General features: G+C 47.1%; 1 long non-coding RNA gene across 1 annotated transcript; it reads right to left on the minus strand.

Moving 5' to 3' along the window:
• Positions 1-905: 905 nt before the first annotated feature.
• LOC142819920 (uncharacterized) lies at positions 906-10,565 on the minus strand. Its single transcript, XR_012897605.1, has 3 exons — positions 10,510-10,565; positions 5,233-5,379; positions 906-4,382 (listed from the first exon to the last, which is right to left on the minus strand). It is a non-coding gene; the product is annotated as an uncharacterized LOC142819920 (long non-coding RNA).
• Between the last annotated feature and the right edge of the window lie 14,056 nt (positions 10,566-24,621).

Consider the following 24,621-nt stretch of genomic DNA (forward strand, 5'->3'; position numbering starts at 1 on the left):
GCCCAGGAGGGGGTGTGCCGAGGTTAAAGATGTTAAATATAGGTTAATTTACTGGTCAAGTAGTCAATGTAATTCCCATCGACTACTCAACTAGTTGATAGGCATGTCCGCATTCCTCTTTTGAAATGTACAAGAGTCAGTCCTAGAACCAATCCTATTCAACTTATTCATAAATGATCTGGAGAAAGGGATAAACAGTGAGGTGGCAAAGTTTGCCGATGATACTAAACTGCTCAAGATAGTTAAGACCAAAGCAGACTGTAAAGAACTTCAAAAAGATCTCACCAAACTAAGTGATTGGGCAACAAAATGGCAAATGAAATTTAATATTGATAAATGTAAAGTAATGCACATTGGAAAAAATAACCCCAACTATACATGATCATGATTGAAAGGTCAGTCTATACAAGATTTTATCAATGATTTTTGCTCAAGCGATCACTGAGACAAGACAAGGACTCTCAATTGATTCTAGTCAGCTCTGCCTTTAAACACTTTAAAGTGTCAGAGGGTATGTCTACACTACCCCGCTAGTTCGAACTAGCGGGGTAATGTAGGCATACCGCACTTGTAAATGAAGCCCGGGATTTGAATTTCCCGGGCTTCATTTGCATAAGCGGGGAGCTGCCATTTTTAAATCCCCGCTGGTTCGAACCCCGTGCAGCGCGTTCCACGAGGTGTACCGGTAGTTCGTAATAGGAATCCTAGTCCAAACTACCTAGTTCGAGCCCCGTGTAGCCGCGCTGCACAGGGTTCGAACCAGCGGGGATTTAAAAATGGTGGCTCCCCGCTTATGCAAATGAAGCCCGGGAAATTCAAATCCCGGGCTTCATTTGCAAGTGCGGTATGCCTACATTACCCCGCTAGTTCGAACTAGGAGGGTAGTGTAGACATACCCAGATATAATTGAGGACTCTCAAATAGACTCTGCACCCCCAGAAATAAAACCTGTTTCCATCTTCTGTGACTTTCAGTTAGATTTGACTCACTATCCTTTGCTTAGTGTTCAAGTTATGGTAGACCCTAAGCCAGGTCATATTAAGTTCAAGTCTTTTACCTTTTAATCATACAATATGAATAACAACATTTCATTCTCCCAGCTCCAAGTCAATGTGAGAGAAGCTATTTTTATATATTTGCATGCATATGCAACCACACTTAAGTTGAGGCCTGGTGGAGAGATTCAATCGAACACTGAAGGCTATGCTGTGGAGGCTAGTGGGGGACAGCCCGTGAGAATGGGACAGACTGTTGCGAGCCCTCTTGTTTGCTGTTAGGAAGGTGCCACAGTCCTCAGTTGGATTTTTCCCATTTGAATTGTTATATGGACAGCCTCAGGGAATTCTAGACATAGTAAAAGAGGGCTGGGAGGAGCGGGAGACACGAGGGCAGGGGACAGCGCAGTACCTTTTGCAATTATGAGGAAAGTTACAAAAAGTCAGGCAGTTGGCAGACACCAACCTACAGGGAGCCCAGAAGAGGCAAAAGCAGCACTATAATCAGATAGCCCAACAGCGGGTATTCCAGGTCCTCCTACTGCTGCCCTCACAGGAATCTAAACTCATGGCATGGTGGCAAGGCCTGTTTGAGGTGCGATGGACGATCGGGGAGGTGGACTACGAGATAAAACTCTTGGGGAAACGTAGGGATATGCAAGTATACCACATTAACCTCTTTAAAAAATGGAACACGCGGGAGTGCCTTCTAATAGATCCCCGACCTCCTGAGCCAGAATGGGGCACGTGGAGCAGAGAGCCCACTGGAGAAGTGCCAGCCCAAGTGGAGGAAGAATTGAATCCTGGACAACCAGAAGAGATGCAGGAGCTGCTACGGATATTCGCACACGTTCTCACAAAGCAGCCGGGGAGGACGACGCTCGCAGAACACGAGATTTCTACCGAACCTGGTAAGAAGGTGCACGACCTGGTGCAGCCTGTGCCGCAGAAAATGTGGGAGACGGTCCGAGAGGAGCTCCAGGCAAAGAATCAATGAGAGGTTATTGAAGAGTCGTATAGTGGCTATCATATTGGTACCTAAAACCGACGGGACCATGAGATTCTGCATTGATTACAGGAAAGTAAATTCAATATCCAGATTCAACGTATACCCCATGGATGAGCACCTAGAACAGGTAGGAAGGTCCCAGTATGTGACCATCCTAGACTCGTCGAAAAGGAATTGGCAAATTCCGCTATCTCCCGCGGTGAGAGAAAAAACAGCCTTCTCTACGCTGTTCGAACTGTATCAGTTCGTAACTATGCCCTTCATACTGCAGGGGGTGGTGGCGACGTTCCAGAGGCTAATGGACCAAGTGCTGAATAAACACTGACAATACGCAGTTGTCTACATCAATGACATTATACTCTTTAGCCAGACCTGGCCTGAACACTTGCAACAGGTAGAGGCATTCCTTCAGTTGCTAGGGGAGGCCGGGCTTACAGCAAACCCTAGTAAATGTAAATTCAGTAAGAGGAAAGTGTCCTACCTGGGATACACAGTAGGGAGGGGAAGACTGAGGCCCTTGGTTGATAAGGTAGGGGCCATCAGGATATACCCCCTCCCCCTTCTATAAAAAAGCAAATGCAACAATTCTTAGGGCTGGCAGGCTATTACCGCTGGTTCTTGCTGCATTTTGCAACTATTGCAGCTCCATTGACAGAAATGACACAGAAACGGCAACCTCAGAAGGCAGTATGGACCAAGCAAGAGATGCAGGCCTTTCAGAACCTAAAGGACCACCTACAAAGAGCCCCGATACTGATTCAGCCTAATTTCTCAAAAATGTTTATATTACAGACAGATACCTCGGAGGTGGCGTTAGGAGCCGTATTGGCCCGGGACGTAGAGGGGGCTGACCATCCCATCTTATATGTAAGCCACAAGCTATTTCCTCAGGAACACAATTACTCCACGATAGAGAAAGAGGAACTAGCCATTAAGTGGGTGGTGGAATTGTATCTTTTAGGGACCAAGTTTACACTGATGATGGACCATGCACCCCTGAAATGGCTACAGAATATGAAATTCACCAACCAAGGAATCATGCAGTGGTACTTGATACTCAATCCATACTGCTTTGAGGTGGTACACCGACCGGGTAAAAGACATCTGCATGCGGACTTTTTTTCGCACATAGAGGAAGGGGAGGGGGAGGATGACACAATCCTGAGGGGAAAAGTATGTGACAGGGCAGGGCTGCCTCGCACTCCCCTCCAGAAAGGGGAATTAGTGGCGTGGCCGGAGAGGTGGCACGCAAACCACGGCACTGCGAGTGCAGCACATGCGCAGGGAGCTGAGCAGGCACCTCGGGATGATATCAGCGGCTGGCGATGGGGCGAAGGCATCACCATGCCCGCCCTGGGAGAAGAGGATGGCCCGGGAGGGGGGAGGAGGAGACAAAGGGGGAGGCACTGGTGCCCACGCCGGCAGACACCCCGGCTAGCCACCCAGGGGGAGGGAGTGACGGTGGTGTAGAGGGTTGGGCCAGTAAGGGGCGGAGGATAAAGGAGGAAGAGAGAAAAGAGAGGGGAGAAGGGGGAGACCTGTCAGGCGGTGAGCCAGGGCCAGCAGGAGGAAATGACCCAGGGTAGGGCTGAGTGGATGCCTGAGTGTTGGTACGTTTAGGGGAAACACCCCGCCAACGGAGATGGGGAGGCTTCTCCATCCTTAGGGCGCTGGGTCAGGACCTGGAGAGTGGGCGGGCCCAGGTCCCCCTCCTGCAGGTGAGGCAATGAGCCGGCCGATTTCATACTGTAATGCAGTGGGGAGGTCACCCCAGGTCACGCCAACTGGGTGCGAATAAACGTGTAATTACTAGAAACTGTAAGGAGAGTCACGTGAGTTATTACGTGAACAGTCACAGGGGGATATACAACGGGGAGGGACTAGATAAAGAATCTGGAATGAGGAGGGGACAGGCAGGGAAAAGGGTTTCAGGCCTGGGGGCTGAGACTGGCACCTGCCTCCAGGTGGTCAAGCAGCTTCAGCTGCCTAAGAGGTCCCACCACCTCATGTTCTGGGGTCCTGGGCAGCCCCTGGGAGGACTAGGAGGGGAAACCATGGAGAGGGCAGAGAGGTACCTGGTGGCCTGCTCCATGCATAATGCCAGGCACTTCATTACCAAGGTGAGGGAGGAGCACATAGAGTCATGCTGGCTCTCCAGCTAGACCCAGGCAGCCTTCCATTGTTTCAGGTCAGCCCAGTACTCCTTCTATTTGGTGGCCTGCTCCTGGCACTCCTCCTTGAGCCCCAGGCAAAGGACTGCAGGCAGGTCATCTGTTCCCACATCAGGTCCTCACAGGTTCTTTTCCTCCTGTGGATCCCACAGAATCAGGCAGATGGCATGGAAGGTGGAGGATGCACCAAGTTCACAGCTGTCCCAGCTATGAATAAAAGTTACAAGGGTAGTCATCCCAGGAGACACTGTGTATGAAGCCTAGCACTAATCTCAGATCTGATACCAAAGGTCTCGGTTCAGATGATGGCGATGTGCTTTGAGCAAGGCCATACGTTGCTTATACAGCGGGCACTTTCCAGCAAGGGCACAGAAGTCCCGGGGAGCATTGTAACACCCACGACCTGGGGACAAGCAGGCATGGGAAGGTGCCAGAAGCCTGCAGGCAGGAGGGGAGGATGGGGTGTCCCATATACACTAGGTCAGGCACTAGCACCGTCCTGCAGAAAGAAAACTTCTATCTCTGCTCACTGGAGGACAGGGGGAGGGTATTGGGGGAGGTATGTGTGAGTGGCAGATGGCACTTGCTGGAGAGAGTTAGGGGTTAGGGTTAGGGTGATAACCTATAAAGCAGATATCCACATAGCAGGGTTCTCCTTGTCTTCCTCCCCACAGCAGGTTCCCATGTATGGGATTAGTCTCCTCCACATCACTGTACTTGATCAGGATCGAATGCTGCCTGAGTGCAGGCATAGCCCTGTGCCGTGTGTGGCACTGCTGTGTGGTTCCATTACCCCAGTGTCCTTAGTGGTGGCTTGTCATGGGAAGGTGTCCCACCATGGACGCTGGAGTAAGGCAGGCCTCTCCACGAACCTTGTGAGAAGAACCAAAGGGTTCCTGTGTGAGAGCATCATGGCACTGAGTGCTCCAGACTAGTGCTCCATGTGCACAGGCTGCTGTGCAGCCCCCCATGCAAAGTTAGCTGAGTGAGGAGCATGCAGCCCCTTATAGCCCGTCACCTACACCTGCATGTATATAGGGTAAGTTATAGAACTCACCTGAAGTGCCTTCTCTGGGTCCGTCAGAAGCCTGGGAGACATCCTGGAAGAGGGGACTGGCTCCAGGATGAAGAGCAGCTCATGGCTGGTGGGTATGGCCACCTAGCTGGCATCCTCTTCCTCCTCCTCCTCCGCCATCCTGCCCTCCTGGAGATGGACACCAGGCATATCCTGGTCAGACTCAATGTGAGCGCGGGGGAAGAACATGACCAACCCTCCTCCCAGGATGGCATCCAGCTGGTTGAAGTGGCAGAAGCAGTGCGGTACCACCCCGGAGTGTCCGCTCCGCTCCCTGGCCTTGTAGTAGGCCTGCCGCAGCCCTTTTATTTTCGTGCGGCACTGCTCCAGTGTCTGGTTGTGACCATTGTCGTCCTGGCTAGTGGGCCATCCAGCTGCCGACCTCCACATTCCTTCTTCTGGTGTGGAGATCCTGGAGGTTGGTTTCCTCCCCACAGACCTCGATGAGGTCCAGGATCTCTGCACCAGTCCAGGATGGAGCTCTCCTGTGTCTCTGACCAGTGGCAGCAGAGGTAGCAGCAAGAGTGTTGGAAACTGTGGGAGGCTCTGAGGGAGCTTGGGATTACTCATGGCTACCTCTCTTGCTGCTGTGTCCCGTGTGGCTCTCACTGCACTACAACATGGCACAAGCCCTTCTCCTGCTGCCTGGAGTTTTACGTTCTGCAGGAGAAGGGCTTGTGTCTACCATAGAATCATAGAATCATAGAACTGGAAGAGACCTCAGGAGGTCATCAAGTCCAGCCACCTGCTCTAGGCAGGACCAATTCCAACTAAATCAACCCGGCCAGGGCTTTGTCAAGCCGATACTTAAACACCTCTAGGGATGGAGACTCCACTACTTCCCTAGGTAACCCATTCCAGTGCTTTACCACCCTCCTAGGGAAATAGTTTTTCCTAATATCCAACCTGGACCTCTCCCACCACAACTTGAGACCATTGCTCCTTGTTCTGCCATCTGTCACTACTGAGAACAGCCTCTCTCCATCCTCTTTGGAACCTCCCTTCAGGAAGTTGAAGGCTGCTATCAAATCCCCCCTCACTCTTCGCTTCTGCAGACTAAACAGACCCAAGTCCCTCAGCCTCTCCTCATAAGTCATATGCTCCAGCCCCCTAATCATTTTGGTTGCCCTCTGCTGGACCCTCTCCAATGCGTCCACATCCTTTTTGTAGTGGGGGGCCCAGAACTGGACACAATACTCCAGATGCGGCCTCACCAAAGCCGAATAAAGGGGAATGATGACATCTCTGGATCTCCTGGCAATGCTCCTCTTAAACCATGATGACGTGGTAATATGTTAAATCCACTATGCACAATGGAGATGCCAAGTATGGCCAGAGCGGTCAGAAGTACAACAGTAAGAGGCCTCCGGAGGCCAATTATTTCAAAATAGCAGCAGCAGAGCATACATACTAATGCTATTTCAAAATTAGTGTTATTTCCTGAGGAAAGCAGGGCTATGTCTAGAGTGCATCCCTTTTTCATAAAAGGGATGCAAATTAGACATATCGCAATTGCAAATGAAGCGGGGATTTAAAATGAGGGATAAGGGATCTTTCGGAAAAGGCTTTATTTTCCGAAAGATCCGCGTCTAGACTGGCGCTTTTTTCCGGCAAAGCTCCGAGCCTGAAAAAAGCGGCAGCCATTTTTATGCTAATGAAGTGGGGGGGGGGATTTAAATCCCTGCTTCATTTGCAATTGCGATTTGTCTAATGTGCATCCCTTTTACGGAAAAGGGATGCAGTCTAGACACAGCCCAGGAGTTTAGATTTTGAAATAACCAGCCAGTTATTTTGAAATAGTCGCTTGGTAGTGGCATCTGCATCTGGAGCCTCAAAAATGAGCCACAGACATCTGCATTGACATCCATGGATGCAGATTTTGTTTCAACTATAAAGTGGATATCCACATAGCAGGGCTTTAGCTATGAGTAGCCCTTAGTGCCCTTCTGTTTCAAATCAGCCTCACACCTCCCCAGGATCAGTGGGGGTGACAGCCTCCACAGATTCTGGGGCAAGATAGGAGGGGGGCCTGGCTCTGCACCCCTGGAAGGCCAGAAGGGGTGAGGCCTAGGATAGTCATCCCTTAATGCCGCCTAACTCACAGCACTGCATTCCCCTCCCCGTAGCCCTCAAAGCCACGCAGAGCAGCACTTCCCTGGCAGTTAAAGGAGCCTGTGACTCCAACCATAGCTGCTGCTGTAGTAGCAGTGACTGCAGACGAGAGCTCCAGGTCCCTTTGAAATGCCAGGCCCCTGTGCAGTTGCTCCGCTTTCCCTTTGGTGGACTTGCCCAGGATAGCAGGAGCGTGATAAAGCAAAATGAAGTTTATAGGATAGGTCATCTGTTTAGCCCAGCTTCCATTCTAGCAGCTTTTGAAAATCCCAGCTGTAAAGAATTATGGCCACCTTTGCCTCACTCCTCCTTTTTTTACTGCAGGAGCTCTTGCTCCTTCTGTCATCTAGTATGAACTCCTGGAAAGTTATAGCTCTTTTTAAAAATAATCATTTGAAATGTGAAAAATGAGTTGGTGTACAGGCAGTCCCCAGGTTACATGGATCCGACTTACATCGGATCCCTACTTACAAACGGGGTGAGGCAACCCCGCACTAGCTGCTTCCCCCCAGCAGACCAGGGAGACGCAAAGCTAGCGCCCCCCCCAGCAGACCAGAGAGACGCAAAGCTAGCGCCCCCCCCAGCAGACCAGAGAGACGCGAAGCTAGCGCCCCCCCCAGCAGACCAGAGAGACGCGGAGCGGCTTTTCTCTTTTACCTCAGCTTGAGAATAAAGGATTGAGGGAAGTGAGGTGTGGGAGAATAAAACTGAGCTCTGGAGAAATGTTTGGCTAGAGTTTCCCCTACAATATGTACCAGTTCCGACTTACATACAAATTCAACTTAAGAACAAACCTACAGTCCCTATCTTGTACGTAACCTGGGGACTGCCTGTATATCTAAATCTAGGTAATTTTATGGGGCCATTATATTGCTGCTTTGAATTTTACTGCTAAATATCTACCTGTAATTACTTGTTCTTAACTATTGCTTCTGTTTTATAAAGAAAAGGTGCATCAATGAAGATGTTTTAACTTTATTGGGGAATTTGTCCCAAACATTGAGAATTACACTGGGATTAATGCAGATTTTACAGTGTAAAGAATTGCCAACCCCAAATTTGAAAATCTTGAGTCAGGCTCCAAGAAATCATGATTAACTTTAAAATTATGAGATTTTTACAACAATAATATATTTTGGGTGGCTTTAGATTTGCCTTTTGGGTCTGAACTGGTTAGGTGAAATCAAATAATGTTTTCAAGGTTTTCTTTGCAACCATGCAAGCTAAACAGTTACTTTAAAAACATGAAAAAGAAGATTCTTACCTAATCATGTGCCTCCAGGAGCTAGAGTGAGACAAATATTACAATAAATTTGCGAGCATTGGCAATCTGTGTAACCAAGTGTAGGAATCTCCACTGCTTTGCAGTTTGCATGCCATCTGCATAAGAGCTAGGGATTAATTATTATTATCTACACCTCTGCACAATGGGTGCCTGGGAGATGCAGAATAGCACCTAACCATAAAGATTGTTTTGCACAAACATTGAACAGGGATAAAGAATCTCAAACACTGAAAAGCACATGAAAACCATGCCCCAGCAGTAGAATATGACACTCAGAGCTTCCGTCTCCCAAGCAAGATTGTCAATTCCTTCAGAATGTATATGGTTCATTAATTGCATTTTGTTCTGTATCTGCCCCCATAGGACATCACCTTCAGCAGTGTGAAGTCATAAGTCACAAAATCAAATATCTGATAGAGTTATAACACTCTCACCTTGTGTGTTACAAACATAAGTATATACAGGGTCAGACCAAAGGTCCAGCTAGTCCAGTATTCCATCTTTCAACAGTGGCCAATACTAGGTGCCTGAAGATGAATGATCACCCATTCCCAACTTTTGGTAAATCAAAGGGACACCATCCCTGAACATCCTGGCTAATAGCAATTGATGAACCTATCATCTATTAATTTATCTAGTTCTTTTTTGAACCCTGTTATAAGCTTGGCCTTCACAATATCCTCTGGCAAGGAGTTCCACAGGTTTAAAGCTGAGCAAAGTGGAGGTAAAAGGTAGCATTATGTAATGTAATGTGTTCTAGTGTACCCTGCCAGCCACCATAATGACATGGTAATATGTTAAATCCACTATGCACAAACAAACTAGACCAAGCTATAGGACAGGGGAGAATGAAGCCCTGAGTTTTTTCAGCTAAGTGAAGGGCCTTGAGGCAAGGTGTGTAGGGCACAAAATTATCTTACAAGTACACATGAATTTTCTGGTTTCCAGCTGTGTGCATCATAAAACTAGAGCATGTTCTATTATGAGAGATGAATGGGGATTGTTCAGAACCCTGAACAGTGTCTTTTCACCAGCGTTCCCTGTGAAACATGAATGATCATATTTTCATCTTTCAAATTTACCTTTGGCAGAATGAAATTTTGAAAGTGATAATTTTTTTTTTCTGGTAAGTGGTCTTTTTTTTCTTTTAAGAAGCAAACTGCAAATGTAACAGGAAGCACTTTTTTTTTCTTCAGCAAGGATGGAAAGCCCTGAATGCTAAGATTTGTGAATGTTGTAGATAATGTTGGGCAGAAGTGGTAATTACACTTGATTATCTAAGGCGTTTGCAGAATACCTATCACCGCATATCAAAGAACACAGCCAGATTTACAGAGGTTTTCAGTACGGCTTTAATTCTCAGAAACTGTTTCCTGGAGTCCCCCCACCCCTATTTGGGACTCAGGGCTTCAGTCCCACAAGGGGGAAGGTCCCTGGGACTCAGGGCTTCAGCCACATGATGGTGGGTGCCAGGGGCCGGGGCCCTCAACTCAGAAGTCGCCTTTTCCCAGCATACATGACCCAGCGCCAGCAGCTACAAAAGCAGATTTCCCCTCTGCTGCAGGGAATATGGCCACACTGACCTCGTCCACAGTTCAGTCCCCTCTACTGGGGGGAATACACCCGGACCAGCCTAGTCCGCCAGTGAGTCTTTCCCCCCAAAGGCAGACAGCAGGCTTGTGTCTGGTGGGGAGAGGTAGGGGGACCAAGGCCCTCCCACTCCTCCAGGTCCCAGCCCAGGGCCCTGAGGCAGCGTAGTGTTCCACTGCCTGGTTGGCGGGGTTGTATACCGAAACATGCCGACCTCCCGGAGAACAATCCCCTGCACTGGGCTACTGCCTCCCGGCTGAGCAGTTACTCACCCTGACAAGTACACGCAGGGTGTCTGTCCTTCCTGGGGGGCCACTGCGGTTGGGGAAGTTGCTGGGGTCATGCTTGAAGCTGCTGTGGCTGTGGCAGCTGCTGCTCTGGCTGCTGAAACAGCGGCTGCTCTGGCAGCTGACACAGCAGCTGCTGATGCTGATGCTCAGGCTGCTGGCATGGTGGCAAGACAGGCTGCCTTGGAGCTTGGGCATAAGCTCCTTCCCCTCTGGCTGTCCGCCCAGACTGAGCTACCTCCTGGCGTCTTATAGCCAGGTCCCCTTCGGAGCATGCCCAGCAGGGCTGTGAGGCGGGGCTTTTTCAGTCCCCAGTGCAGGATGTGTCTACCCCATCACAGTGGGGAAGTGCTAGAGCTCTGGGTTCCAGCTCTATAGGGTGTACCGTAGCTACTGCAGGTTTGAAAAAACTTACCAGAGCTGTGCTCTGGACATATATAGAAGTATGTAACAATGCAGAGATGGGTCAATGCCAGGTAGGTTTTTAATTCACTTAGGGCTAGATGTTACTAGATTTGCCCAATACTCTGGGGTATGCTCATTAATCAGGGTTACTCTTATGGGACTGGGGAAAGGTTTACCATTCTATCAGTGTGCTGTTTGTGTTTACTTGTGCTCTCATATGGAGCTGAATTCTCCCTGCTGCCAATTCCCCCTTCCGCTGGAGCTCTCCTGCAGGAACTAGGTTCCTCAGGACGGGGTTCTTACCACCTTAGCAGCACACACAGACACTCACACCCACTAACAGAGCATGTCTGAGAGGACTGGGTACTGAGCACTCACAAGCTGACCCCCTCATATGTCCCTGGACTCAGCTGGCTGGGTTTAAGAGCAATGCCACACTGCACCCTCATATGCCTTTGCACTCCGTGGGCTGGATTAAACAGCACTTTAAGCTGCCATCCTCATAAGCCCCCAGGTTCAGCACCTCCCTATCCCCACTTTCACACCACAGTCATTCACTGGTAAACCACATGATGAGAAAATCCCACAGGATTTTGGGCACTACAGGGATCTTTAGCTTGGGTACAAGAAGCGCGTTGCAAAGCGAATGGGGAAGCCAAAACAACACCCCTTAAGAAAGAGTTAGCAAAAGAGAAAATGAGAGAGAAGCAACCAGCTTAACAATGAAAGTGATTTATTTCTGAGTAGTGCATAGATATAAAAAAGTTACAATATTAAATCTAACAGTTATAATATTAAACCTAAATTGAAACTGATTACAAATGTTAGGTAACCATATAACAGTTTACATAGGGCAGAGTCAGGAGGCTATGCTTAGAGAGAGAGTTGATGGGAGGGAGAGAGAGAGAGACCTCACCACTCCACGGAGCCTGTACTGATCGGGGTTCCCAGATGATGGTAGCTGGGGGTCCAGAGGGCAGGAGACCAGCAGAACGGAGCTCCCAGCATGATCAAACAGGAGATAAAGAAGTCTCAGTGGAACTGATGCAGTTTAAGTCCAGGTATCAGAACAGTTTTTCTTGGGGCAAGGACAGGAGTTTTTATAGAGATAGTTCAAAGAGAAAGAGGACAGACAATAGAGACTGATCACCCCTGGTTATGGGGGATGTTCCTTGAACGAGCTCACAATGCAACTAGGCAGTTTCAGTATTTTAGATATCAAGAGGATCCTTACTAGAAGTGGTCTGATATTGACTAATTTGGGTGTGAGCAGGCCTGGGTTCATTAGCATCTGGAGTAGAGATTTCCCATTAGGCCGTGCTTCTCTGCTTTCAGTATCCCATAGTTCACTGTGGCTCCTGCCTTGGAAGAGCGGCTCTCCATTCTGTTTGCTAATGAGATGTCCCTCTGTTCCATCTTTAATGCAAATGAGGCTGGGGTGTTTCCTTAATTGTATCCCCCTTGTCTGAAGCAGTTTAGGTGTGTGTTCTCCGGCCTTTTCATTGCTTTGTCTTTGATTCTAGCAGAGGCCTGAGGGAGGGGAATGCCACTCCCTGGTTCCCCAAGAGCACAAGGCTGACAGGTGACCATGTTCTGGTTCCCCAAGAATCACAGAGCTGATGGGTAAGACTCCATTAGAAGCACTACATCAATGCTGTATGCCAATTGGAGAAAGCTCTTCTGTCAGCACAGCTCTGCTTTGCCCACTGCCCTAGGCATTATATCACTCACAGGAGTGGCCCATTCACTCTTGAGCTACATAACATATACTAACATAATCTGTACACAAGCCTTTATGCACTTTTAAAAATCCCAGTGTGCCTGCCTTCAGCTTTAGACACCAAAGTGCTTTTGAAAAATCAGGCCAGAAGGCCCAGCTCCCAACAGCCGCCATTTGGCCAAAGTTTCAAAAACCTCGACATCCAATATACTCAAAATTGGACCACAGTTATGGGTTCCAAACACTTCTGAAAATTCTGGTTTGAATCCACAATCCAACTCCCACTGAAGGCAATGAAGCCCCTTTACAACTGATTGGATAATAGAGCGATGAGTGGGGAAGTCCCAGAAAGAAAATTGACAACGACAGCAAAAAAATATTTTTGTCAAAGCGTTCAGCAGGAGGTTTAGACTTTTCACTTAAAAAAAACCTGTTTTCACGATAGACTATAAGACAGCAAATATCATATTGCCTCTATTTAAATCCATGTACACCCACATCTTGAATACTGTATGCAGATGTGGTCACCACCTATCAAAAAAGATATAGAATCATAGAATTATAGAATACTAGGACTGGAAGGGACCTAGAGTGGTCATTGAGTCCAGTCACCTGCCCTCATGGCAGGACCAAATACTGTCTAGACCATCCCTGATAGACATTTATCTAACCTGCTCTTAAATATCTCCAGAGATGGAGATTCCACAACCTCCCAGGCAATTTATTCCAGTGTTTGACTACCCTGACAGTTAGGAACTTTTTCCTAATGTCCAACCTAAACCTCCCTTGCTGAAGTTTAAGCCCATTGCTTCTTGTTCTATCCCCAGAGGCCAAGATGAACAAGTTTTCTCCCTCCTCCTCATGACACCCTTTTAGATATCTGAAAACTGCTCTCATGTTCCCCCTCAATCTTCTCTTTTCCAAACTAAACAAACCTAATTCCTTCAGCCTTCCTTCATAGGTCATGTTCTCTAGACGTTTAATCATTCTCGTTGCTCTTCTCTGGACCCTCTCCAATTTCTCCACATCTTTCTTGAAATGCGATGCCCAGAACTGAACACAATACTCCAAATGAGGACTTACCAGCGCAGAGTAGAGCGGAAGAATGACTTTTTGTGTCTTGCTCACAACACACCTGTTAATGCATCGCAGAATCATGTTTGCTTTCTTTGCAACGGCATCATACTGCTGACTCATATTCAACTTCTGGTCCACTGTAACCCCTAGATCTCTTTCTGCCGTACTCCTTCCCAAACAGTCGCTTCCCATTCTGTATGGCTACGTCTAGACTGGCATGATTTTCCGCAAATGCTTTTAATGGAACAGTTTTCCGTTAAAAGCATTTGCGGAAAAGAGCATCTAGATTGGCACGGATGCTTTTTTGCAAGAGCACTTTTTGCAGAAAAGCGTCCGGGCCAATCTAGACGCACTTTTCCACAAAAAAGCCCCGATCACCATTTTCGCGATCGGGGCTTTTTTGCGCAAAACGAATCTGAGCTGTCTACACTGCCCCTTTTGCACAAAAGGAGTTTTGCCCAAACGGGAGCAGCATAGTATTTCCGCAAGAAGCACTGATTTCAGACAGTAGGAAGTCAGTGTTCTTGCGAAAATTCAAGCGGCCAGTGGTAGCTTTTTCAACCTTCTACAATAAAAAGTTGTCTCCAATGCAGTCCAAGAACTTATTGGATAGTCTGTGCCCCGCTGTGTTATTTTCCCAACATATATCTGGATAGTTGAAGTCCCCCATCACCACCAAATCTTGGGCTTTGGATGATTTTGTCAGTTGTTAAAAAACATCCTAATCCACTTCTTCCACCTGGGTAGGTGGCCTGTAGTAGACTCCTAGCATGGCATCACCTTTGTTTTTAATCCCTTTTAGCCTAACCCAGAGACTCTCAACACTTCCGTCTCCTATGTCCATCTCCACCTCTCTCCAAGTGTGTTCATTTTTAATGTATAAGGCAACACCTCCTCCCTTTTTTCCCTGTCTATCCTTCCTGAGCAAGCTGTACCCTTCTATACAAACATTCCAATCATGTGTATTATCCCACCAAGTTTCTGTGATGCCAACAATGTCTTAATTGTACTTATTTATTAGCACTTCCAGTTCTTCCTGCTTATTTCCCATACTTCTCGCATTTGTATATTGGCATCTAAGATCCTGATTTGACCTTGCCTCCCAGTTTTGCCCTGACCCTCCTTTCTCTCTGCCATTGTAGCCCACGGTCCCTCCCATTTCCGACCCATATCCCAGGTCTCCATGTTCTCCACTTACCCGTGGGCTTTGCTCTCCTGTCCCCATCGAACCTAGTTTAAAGCCCTCTTCACTAGGTTAGCCATTCTGTGTCGAAATAGGATCTTCCCCCTCCTCGAAAGGTGGATGCCATTCCTGATTAGCAGTCCTTCCTGGAATAGCATCCCATGGTCGAGGAAGCCAAAGCCCTCCTGGTGACACCATCTTCACAGCCAGCCATTCACCTGCAGGATGCTCCTGTCTCTGCCTGGGCCCCTACCTGCGACAGGAAGGATTGAAGAGAATACCACCTGCGCTCCAAACTCCTTCACCCGTACTCCCAGAGCCCTGTAGTCACTCTTGATCTGCTCAGTGTCACACCTCGCAGTATCATTAGTGCCCACATGGATGAGTAGCATGGAGTAGTAGTCAGAGGGCCGGATAATCCTCAACAATGCCTCCATAACATCTCGGATATGGGCCACCAGCAGACAGCATACCTCCCGAGATGAAATGTCAGGGTGACAGATGGGCGCCTCCATCCCCCTCAGAAGAGAGTCTCCAACCACCACTACCCTATGTTTCCTATTCACAGTAGTGGCAGAAGACCTCCCAGCCTTGAGGGTACAGGGCTTCTCCTCCTCCGGTGATCTTGTCATTGGAAAAGGTTCAGAAAAGGGCAACATAAATTATTAGGAATATGGAAAGTCTTCTGTAGGAGAAGAGATTAATAAGATTGAGACTTTAGTAAGACTTGGACTTTTCAGCTTGGAAAAGAGATAATTATGGGAGGATATGATTGAGGTCTATAGATAAGAGAATGTAAATAAGGAAGTGCTCTTCACTCTTTCTCATAACAAGAACAGCAGGAAGCATGTTTAAAGCAAACAAAAGGAAGTATTTCTTCCACACAACACACAGTTAACTTGTGGAACTCCTTGCCAGAGCATGTTGTGAAGGCCAAGCCTATAACAGGGTTCAAAAAAGAACTAGTTAAATTCATGAAGGATTGGTCAATCAATGGCTATTAGCCAGGACGAACAGGGATGGTGTCTCTAGCCTCTGTTTGACAAGGCATGGATCAATTGATGATTCTGTTCTGTTCATTCCCTCTGGGGCACCTGGCACTGGTCTCTCTCAGAAGACAGAATAAAGGGACCTTTGGTCTGACCCAGTATGGCTGCTCTTATGTTCATGTGTCCTACTAAAATTATAATTTATCTGAGGAAAGGTGACACTTTCCCTGAAAATGTTTATTTCATTAAAAAAATGTTGATGATGACCAGCCTCCACCTCCTGCATTAAGCCTCCCCCTGGGGGCTCTTGTACATTTCAGAGCTGGCATGCCAAGGTTCACCTTCCTCCTTTGAAATGTACAAGAGCCCTAGCAGGAAGGAAGGAATGTGTAAGTGCCTATTGACTAGTCGAATTTCCATCGAGTACTCGACTAGTAAATTAACCGATATTTAACATCCTTAGTTAGAGCTCTCCTTTCAATATACTTTCTTATCACTGACTGAGCATTCAAAGAGCTTGTATTATGGAGGACCTATGACTCCTCCCATTCCCAGCATCCTTTTCTAAAAATTATACTAGCCACATCTCCCTTCCCTATTTTACTGTGTGTGGATATGAAACTGGCCTATGTCTAACTCCAAAGTAGGTATAAAGGTGCCATCATCTGTTTCCTGATGTTTTTCTATTTAAAAAAGCAGTAGTATGAAGAAGAGGGTGACTACATTCAATTGCTTACAGAGCATTATGTTTTCTTTTCTTTTCTTTTCTTTTCTTTTCTTTTCTTTTCTTTTCTTTTCTTTTCTTTTCTTTTCTTCATCCTCCTTCTTTCTCCTTGTGACAGTTTACTGTGTCACAGCAGAAATCTAGCCCAAGTCAAAATTCTAAGTCAATGCCATAATAACAAAACAAGATTAATTCAGTGGTTCAGCTCAGTGTTCAATAACATGTGAAATAAACTTGAAAGAAAGAAGAGGACCACTAGTTGCAAGTCAGCATTTGGGTCTCACCTTGATGGTGATATGCAACTAAATAAACTAGAGCAGGTGGAAGCTTGAAACAAGATAACGTTAGGATAAGTCAGTCAATTCAGACTGTAATGAAACTGAGTCTGAAGCTTCATATTTATAACTGGTGACATCTAAAAGGAGCAAATGTATTTATTAATGTTTCCCAGCTGCTCTCTTAGATTGATGCTGGAACTTATCAGAGAAATTTCTCTTCCTAGCCTGATCCTTCATCAACAGCCCAATCTCAGATTGTCAGGCCAACATTATCTTTGTTCATTTGTAAAACAATTCTGCAGAGTTATTAAGGAGGAACCTTGCTGAGTTAATGCTTTTGTGCTTTGAGGCAGTAACACGAAGTCACTGGAAACTAGAATAGATAGATAATATTGTTGGTGCATGAGTACAAACATGATGAACCTAGGAAGCCGGCACTAATTTCTTAGCTCCTTCTTTTTTCTTGTTTTTAAGTGCACAGATTGTGCCATTTCACCTGGAAATAATTTTAAATATATGTTTATTGTGGAATATAGAAAAACATCTATCTAGCTCAATACAAATACTTGTCGTCTTTCTCTCTCTCTCTCTCTCTCTCTGGCTATGTCTACACTGCTTTTTTTTTTTTTTTTAACATTTTTTCTCTTGTTTTTTCAGAAGAAGCTTTTCTGACATTTGGACCCTCTACATGGGGCCAAATGTGGAAAAAACCTGTTGCAAACATAATGACTAGATAGGGAGGTAACAAAATATACTCATGGAGAAACTCCATGGGCCTAGAACTTAGTTATAAAGAAAAGCCAAAACATCTTTTCCGGAAAAACTGAAAACGGAATAGTATTCCATTTTAAGCAGTTCCGGAAATTCATGCCAGTGTAGACACAGCCAGAGGCTACGTCTAGACTGGCCACAAATTCCGGAAAAGGGATGCAAATCAGGTAAGTCAGCATAGGGAAATCCGCGGGGGATTTAAATATCCCCCGTGGATTTAAATAAACATGTCCACCGCTTTTTTTCTGGCTTGGGGAAAAGCCGGAAAAAAAGCGTCTAGACTGGCGCGATCCTCCGGAATAAAGCCCTTTTCCGGAGGATCTCTTATTCCTACTTTCAGGAAATAAGTAGGAATAAGAAAGTAGGAATAAGAGATCCTCCGGAAAAGGGCTTTATTCCGGAGGATCACGCCAGTCTAGACGCTTTTTTTCCGGCTTTTCCCCAAGCCAGAAAAAAAGCAGTGGACATGTTTATTTAAATCCACGGGGGATATTTAAATCCCCCGCGGATTTCCCTATGCTGACTTACCTGATTTGCATCCCTTTTCCGGAATTTGTGGCCAGTCTAGACGTAGCCAGAGAGTATCTGAACAAATGCAGTCCATAACTCTGGACTGCCAGAGTTCCTCAGGAAGTGGATAGTTTGCTCTTGAAGCTCAGCCCAAGGGAAATAAATCAAATGAACTAAAGACCATGATGGAAGATGCAATAGTTGCAAACCCTGAAAATCTCGAGCTAAAACTAAAAGGTTAGCTTCCATATCAGGGATACCTCAAGCATTCAGAAATCATGAGTGAATCCCCCAAAATAATGAGATTGGTTTAACAATCAAGAAATCTATGTTATTAATAAAATTTGAGGTTTTCTTTATTTTCCTGATAGTTTTAAGTGCCTTTAAAAACAATCAGTTCATACATTTCTCCACAACCATAATGGTTAGGAATTTCCTTTCTTTTTAAAATGAAAGCAGAGATTCTGACAGCCTGAATAATGGCAGTACTACATGTTGCTCTCCCTAGCAATGGTACCTTTATGTCAGGGCTAAGGTTTCAAGCTCTGTGGTGTCACAGAAGCTTTATTTAAGAAATGTGAACGCTGTCCAGGGAAACTGCTGGTAAACAATATGCTCTGTACAGGAAACCTTCACCATTCCTGGCACTACTATAAACAGTGAAATCTATGACTCCTGTGGGCTGTGGCTCTTGGCCTCCACAGTGAGCTCCCCACAATGAGTGCGAGAGATGCTTTTGGCAGCTGTAGGGAACTCACCTGGGCTCCTGGCCCCCACGATGAGTTTTTTGTGGCTTCTCGCCCCCACTGCCTCTCCAGGCTTGGCCACGCAGAATATGAGGAATCACAGGGGTCAGCAACCTCTCTGAAGTGGCATGCCAAGATTTAGCTCTGCTGCCATGCGCTGTGCTGCTCTCCTAGAAGGGCAGGGGCTCTCTCTGTGCATCCCGTGGGCCACGTGGGTCAATGCAAACCATTTGCTACCGGAAACTCACTGTTAATTACATAGTTACGCCTGAGCGGTTTTGCTAGAGCTGCAGCTGGGGAGAATAGTTTAATTTAAATTATTAAACAGATTAAGTGTTTTAACTTTATCATGTTAGTTTAATCAAACTTCATTACAAAAAAGGAAACTATGATGTCCAACACAAAAGGTTTCAATGTTTTATTTATTTATGGCAGGGGTGGGGAAACTTTTTTAGGTTGGGGGCCACTAACCCACAGAAAAATCAGTTGGGGACCACACATGTGAGAAGCAAAAAAACCCTCCAAACACCCCCAACCCTCACGGATGTGGCCCCCAACTGAGACACCTCAATCCTCTGGCCCGCCAGCCCCTATGGAGTGAGGGGAAGGGATAGGGAGGACTGAGGTTCAGGGCTTCCCGGAGGCCAGAGTTAGTGGATTTGATGGACCCCCTTAGGCTCTGGGGTGGAACAAAAATGCGGGGTTCAATATGTGGGACGGGGCTGCTAGCGAGTAGGATGGGGATGCAGCAGGGGGTGAGGAGGTCAAGGTCTGGAAGGGAGTTTGGCAGCAAGAGAGGGTGTGGGCTGGGCATATGAGAGGGAGTCTGGGGGAGGGAGGAAGTTGGGGGAGTAACACGGAAAAGGTGATCGGGTGAGAACTCAGCCAAACAGCTAGTTGGAGAGGAAGGCAAGTGGGGAGTAAAGGAAAGAGCAGCTTCTGCAAAGTAAAATTGTCTCCCCCCCCCCACATCTCTCTGCTCCAGCCTCACTCCTCTCAGCCCCATGATCCCCTCAGCCTGATCCCCTGCCCCTCCCATCCTGCCCCCACATCCTCCTTCATACACACCCCGCCCTCACCTCTCTCTGCCTGCAGTGCACTCACAAGCAGGACAGCAGCGCCCGGGCAAGGGGGACAGAATCTCTTCCCTATCCAGATGAGCCCTTTGCCAGCAGGTTGTGGATCTGGGGCTGGGACAGGCAGAGCCCAGGTCTGCCCAGGGCTGGCTCCAACCCGGCCAGGTGCGGCGGGGCACTGGGGAAGGGTCTCCCCACCCCAGCATAGAGCCCATGGAGAGCAGTGCAGCACAGCCCAGGCCTCAGCATGACATATGTGACCGGCTACCTAGCCCTGGCTCTGTGGAGCAAGCCCAGCCCCACCCCCTCCCAAAAGAGGAAGCAGAGCCAGTAGCCAGGAGAAGGGAGAGTTAACCCCTTAGTTCCCAGGAGCTATATGCCCAGGCTGGCAGGGGAAGCCCCATGGACACGTGCCCAGTTCTCCTGCCCTCTCTCCCAGCAGGAAGCCAGAGCTAATGGTCCAGTCTGCAGCTGTGCTGCTGAGGCTGGAGCCACAGCATGAGCTCTTGGCTGCATGGGGAAGAAGGACAGGGCTGAGCTCCTGCTCCATGTGCCACGGGAAATCGGGTCATGTGCCGCTTGTGGCATGCATGCCAGAGGTTGCCGACCCCTGGTCTACTGTATTCAAGAACTAGATATAGTATGGGTCACAATAGTCCAAGTCTCTGTGGGTATGTCTACACTACCCTCCTAGTTCGAACTGTCCTGAAACCTTGGAGCACATTTTGGGTTCCGGGTGTAATATTTTTCTTGTGTCAGGGAAATGTTTTCATTTAGAATTATACCAATACTACAATGGATAAAAGCAAGTGTAGTGTATGAGCTCTATACTTTGTTAGATACCTGACATATTCACAAAGAGGCACTAAGCCACGCTGAAAGCTGCTGTAACCTTTGTTATCAGTCTCTTGAGCCAACCAGTATCCTTTTAGAGAAAATACTGGAGTGTGCTCATCCACTACAACAATTAATTTGGTGTCAACAATTGAGTCCTAATGGGGGTATTCTTGTTTGGCAATTTCTGACACAAGCCACCTTTGCAAGTGAAAACATCATTAAAGACTTTTCTAAATATTTTATTAATTCTCAGACATAACATTTGCCAGGAATGTGTAAGCAGGGTCTGAATCAGGGCTCCAGACGGCTATGGTGACCTGCTTTTGGCATGGGATGGCGGGCCGCAGGTGGGTGTCACAGGTGCCAGCCAGGTACAGAGCTCTTGGAAAGTGGCCTTCCACATGTGAAAGATCTGCACCCATTGCTAGTCATCCCACCGCTCCATGACCAGCCGGTCCCACCCCTCCGAACTGGTGTCCAGCCTCCAAATTCTTCTGGATATGGTGGGCTGGGGCACCCATAGTGGAGCACCCGCAGCCAGACAGAGATTAAGGAGGAAGATCTCAGGGTCCACCTCCATGTGGAAGAGAGCCCCTGCTTGAAGCAGGCACAGCAGGGAGTGCAGCCTGGCCCTGGGGGTCCGTGGCATGCCCAGGGGCAGTTCCAACTCAATAGCACAGGGCTAAGTAGTGAAAAGCTGTGTGTTCCCCAAAGAGCAAAAGGCAAACACAGCAGGCACTGCTGGAGGCTTCGCTTTGCCAAAGAAGCTAGCAAGCAGGCAGCAGAGACAGAGAAGCGGCTGTCCAGGGGAGGTCCCTTTAAGTGTGCGTCTCTGGAGGGCTCTGGCAAGAGTATTGAAGAGCAACTGGTGACCTCTAGCCTGGCTAGAACTGGTTCCGGGTGGCTTTTATATGCGGGAGAGCGTCCAATAGCGTGGATGCTCTCTTGCACAAAAACGCCTCGCAAAAGTGAGGTGCTTTGATGTGTGGTTGTGCTCTTGCACAAGAAGTTTTTGTGCAAAAAATCTAGCGCAAAAGGCTTCTTGCGCAAGAAGCTTGTAGTATAGACGTAGTCCTAGTGAGGAGGAAGGAGCATCTTTCAGAGGGAACAGCTGATCCTCAACATTGATCAAAGATATTCGATCCAACAGCAGCAGACCAATCTGGACTATGTAACTGACCATCTCTATGGCCCACACTGCCCAGTTATTAATAGCAGAATGGAAACAAGCTACTCCCTCTGTAAGAAGCCCCAATATTAACCTCTTCCTTCATTCCAATGGGATGTCTGTGTCTTCTTCTGACATATCCATCTGTGAATGTGGTTGAAACAGAGGCAGTCTACTCTGATAGAGCTTTCAACTTCCTGAAGGGAGGTTCCAAAGAGGATGGAGAAAGGCTGTTCACAGTAGTGACAGATGGCAGAACAAGGAGCAACAGTCTCAAATTACAGTGAGGGAGGTCTAGGTTGGATATTAGGAAAAACTATTTCACTAGCAGGGTGGTGAAGTACTGGAATTGGTTACCTAAGGATGTGGTGGAATCTCCATCCCTAGAGGTTTTTAAGTCTCAGCTTGACAAAGCCCTGGCTGGGTTGATTTAGTTGGGATTGGTTCTGCCTTGGGCAGGAGGCTGGACTTCATGACCTCCTGAGGTCTCTTCCAGCTCTCTGATTCTATGATATAGACTAGAGACTACTCTGGTATAACATTCTGAATGTGGTTACCAAAACTGACTTGTGTACTTGCAGAGAGAAAATATCTGATGCTAGCTTGCTCTCTAATCCAACAGACAAGATCCAGATGCTGGAAGAGGAAATCAGAAAAATTCAAACTGGATGTAAGTTGCACATTTGAACAGAGAGCGCAGCTTTCCTTTGGAGCAGCTCATCAAGGGATGTGGTAAATTCTCCACCATGTGAAGTCTTTCCATCAAGATGGGATATCTTTCTACAAGCTATGCTCTAATTTAGATACAAGTTGTTAGAGTCAATGCAGAAAGCACTGGGTATGTCAAGGCAGAAATTAAACACCCATAGCTGGCCAAGCTCTGCTCCATCATTTCAGGCAACAGGGCTGTAAAATTGATGTGTAGATGCTCGGGCTCTAGGACCTGTGAGGGTGAGAGGGGTCCGAAAACCTGGGCTGAACCCCAAGCACAAATGTCGGCATGTCAATTTTTAGCCTAGAGTCCAAGCCCTGTGAGCCCATCAACTGTCTCAGATGAGCGATTGCCATGCCATACATCTTTTATTCCAGTGCAGGCATGCCTCCTGGGCATAGGGGTGGGCACAATTTTTTATAGTGGGGTGCTGAGAGCCACTGAACCAAACTGTAACCCCAGTATCTCACTTCAAGCAAGGGGTTACCACAGCACCACCAGCGCCCCAAGTTCCCGCATAGATGCTGCTGGGTGATATTAAAAAAACAGTGTTAGCCAGGAGGTGAAGCTAGATGGCAGCCTCTGGCCTTAAAATCAATTGTGCTGTGGAAACAAATAGCAAGTTTCTGATCATCAAACACTTAGAACAGCCAGCAAAGAAACATTCACATCTTTTGTGGCTTGAGCTGCCCTGAGGAGATGTTCTTTCCACGGAATAAAATATATTGACCCAACAGAGCAAGTCAGGGACTTTGAAAACTAGTATTTGTTCCTCAGTTTGATCATTTTACATCACTGGCCCTACAGAATTTATTCCTAAATATTATTCAGTGTCATTCTATTTGATGAGGTTGTAAATCACTCTAGATAAGGAACTATGTGCTCATGTGTATTGGCTCTGTTAATGTTGTAGCCTTACAGGTCATAGATCCAGATATCTCCTAGCCAAGGTTTTGAACAATACAAATAAAAATGTTGGTTTTGCTGGGGTTTTAAACAAAGGCTAAGACAGGAATTGATGAAAGAGGAGTGTGCCCTGAACAACGCGTTAATGCAGGCAGACTGAAAGGGTTGAGACTTTGCTGTGGGAAAATTGTTGCCTCCTGAGCCTGATGAGGCCAAAGTTTGGTTGTTTTTATATTTGTGTTGGATTTAAGTAAACAACTCCGAGGTCCCAAGAGCAGCTGGCTCTGTAAATGGGTGTGGCTGGGAGGCATGTTACTTCTATGGAAAAGAGTAGATCAAACACCAGGAACCAGAGGAAAATTTGCGGAAGCACTGCATCTGGCCACAATGGGGGCACTCTGGAACAGCCACTTCGCTACATCTCCCTTTTATGGTTGACATTTTCCAGTTTTTCTGCACCATCAGAAGTTCTACATGTTTACTTCTCTCTTCCCATCCCCAAAAGCAGATTTTTTTGCCAACAACATGATTTGTTGCAAGAGCTGGAGCTTTCAGAAAAAACTCCAGGCAACATGAGACTCACAACTGAATTGTGAGACTTGGCAACACTGGGAACATAAGAACAGCCGTATTGGGTAAGACCAAAGGTCCATTTAGACTAGTTTATGATCTGTTGACCTGTTCTTGCCAATATCAGATGCCCCAGAGGGAGTAAACACGACATGTAATCATCATGTGCTCCCTCCTCTCTAATCCATTTCCAGACAGAGGCTAGGGACCCCATTCCTACCCATCCTGACTAATAGCCATTGATGGACCTAACCTCCATGAATCAATATAGCTCTTTTTTGAACCCTGTTAAAGTCCTAGTCTTCACAACATCCTCTGGCAAGGAGTTCCACAGGTTGACTGTGCACTTCCTGAAGAAAAACTTGCTGCCTGTCTACACTGACTGCGAGTTCTTGCACAAGAACACTGACGTTCTAATGTATGAA

This window comes from Pelodiscus sinensis, chromosome 25 (genome assembly GCF_049634645.1).
Source record: "Pelodiscus sinensis isolate JC-2024 chromosome 25, ASM4963464v1, whole genome shotgun sequence".
Lineage (NCBI taxonomy): Eukaryota > Metazoa > Chordata > Testudines > Trionychidae > Pelodiscus > Pelodiscus sinensis.